Source organism: Corvus brachyrhynchos, unplaced genomic scaffold (assembly GCF_000691975.1).
Source record: "Corvus brachyrhynchos isolate BGI_N302 unplaced genomic scaffold, ASM69197v1 scaffold126, whole genome shotgun sequence".
NCBI classification, from domain to species: Eukaryota; Metazoa; Chordata; class Aves; order Passeriformes; family Corvidae; genus Corvus; species Corvus brachyrhynchos.
This window is the reverse complement of record NW_008239283.1, coordinates 6843111-6844935: the sequence shown is the minus strand read 5'-3', so window position 1 is coordinate 6844935 and position 1825 is coordinate 6843111. Positions and strand designations below refer to the sequence as shown.

General features: G+C 49.2%; 1 protein-coding gene and 1 long non-coding RNA gene across 3 annotated transcripts in view; one reads left to right on the top strand and one right to left on the bottom strand.

The window, feature by feature from the left end:
• LOC103619725 (TGF-beta receptor type-2-like) overlaps positions 1-1825 on the top strand; it is a 31150-nt gene that overhangs the window by 12272 nt on the left and 17053 nt on the right. The window lies entirely within an intron of this gene.
• The window catches only part of LOC108448150, a 26525-nt gene that overhangs the window by 20758 nt on the left and 3942 nt on the right, over positions 1-1825 (bottom strand). The window lies entirely within an intron of this gene.

The window sequence follows — 1825 nt, the reverse complement described above, 5'->3', positions numbered from 1 at the left end:
AGGGGGGCGTGTAGGAAGACTGAAGAGACCTCTGGCCCTGCAGTGCCAGAACCCTGGCTCTCCCAGGAAAGCTGCCTGGCCCATGGGTGTATTGCTCCAGGCACCCACCACTGCTCTGCCTGCAGCAGCTCTTGGCCTCCTTTCCCACATTTCCCTGCCTGCTCTGCTCCCCCGCTTTGCTCCTAGTCCCAGAGACCTGCTGATGCCTTCACCCACGCCGTGGCTAACTTCCAACAGAGGAAAAGCTAGGGATGAAGGGGTTAATTACTACAGGCACAGCACAAGCCAAGCCTGTAAGTGACTCCCTATTGCTATTTCGAAAAGAGGCTGCCTAGAAAGGGAAAGGAAAAAAAAAAAGAGAGGTTTACTTTACAATCATCATTATTTCATCTGCAGAGTTTATACAATGGAAAATAAAAGCCAGGGTACGCGAAGTCAAATAATTTCTGTTTCATTAATGGTATGGAAATCGTTTTGTTTTTATAGGGGAAAAACAAATGTGAACTTGATGTGTGTGTGTGTGAGAGAGAGAGAGAGAGAGAGCGCGAGCATACAACTCCCTTCATTGCAAAGGGCAGAGCAGTGAAATCCAGAAATAAAAAATGACTCAGAGGCCGTAGGATCTATGAGTCAGTTTAGCTGTTGTTGTTTTTAAACACAAGTGAGAGCACAATATGGCAAATAATTGCCCCTGCAACCCCCCTGCCACAGGCGTCCCCGCTGGCCCAGCCGTCCCGTGGCACAGGCTGCTCCCTGCCAGCCCCTGTGCCGGACACCAGCACCCAGACCCCCAGGGGCCCAAAGGGATGGAGTGGGATGGTCCCAGCAGAAGCAGCTTTGGGGGTCAGAAAGTGAAATCTGTGAAGGAAACTTGAGATCCTGTCAGAGTGGATGGGGGAGACAAGTGGCTGTGAGGGCAGACAGAGGAGCCCAGGCCCAGGTGCACTCCCCTGTCCTCACCCAGACATCAACTGACCAAAATCAAAGAGAAACTGCTCTGGCCAAATTCTCCCTGTCCAATGCCAGGCATCTCCTCACTGGCCCCTGGCATTCCAGCTTGCCTGGACTCTGCTGGCTTTGTTGGGGCACAACCCTGGGGTACCTCAGTATGAAACATCCCCACACCCCAAAAGCAGAGTCTTTGCACTGATGCACAGAAAACTTGTGAAGGCACCCGAGAATACTGGAGATTACCAAAGCAGAAGGACAGACAGTAATCTGCAGAGCTTGCCCCTCCCGTGGGTGAAGTTAGATCATGATGTAATTTAAGCATCTGAAAGAGACCGGAGAAGCCTGCTGGTATGATCCATACCCAATTTATTTTGTTATGGGACTAAGCAGTATTTGCTAAACACTGAATTTAAAGGGATATTTTCACAAAGGAAAAAGTAGTAGAATAAATCAGTTACCAGCCTGTTTGAAGAAGGTCCAAGCAAACCAGAAATGTATACTGCATGTCTTCCTGGCACTGGAAGCACTGGTGTCTAACACAATCAAAATCAGTCCTTTTTTATGCACTAGGAAACATTTCTGGCTCATTCCTTGCTCCATACTGTACTCTGCCAAATGCACTATTTATTATGCAGGACTATGTGGGACCACATACCTGAGGGTGGAGCCTGGGTCCCCTGATCCAAATGCAGCCTGGGCACTGATGGATTTCCTGGGAGAGCCAGTGGCTTTTGCCTTGCAGAGGCAAAAACTGGGATAATAAGTTTTTTCAGCTTCATTTGGTCTGCTCTACCTCTCCTAGGAAGATACAGCGTAAAACACATGGATGGAGGAGAGCAGCCTGACACTAAAAACCTCTTTGGTTCAGCCGCTG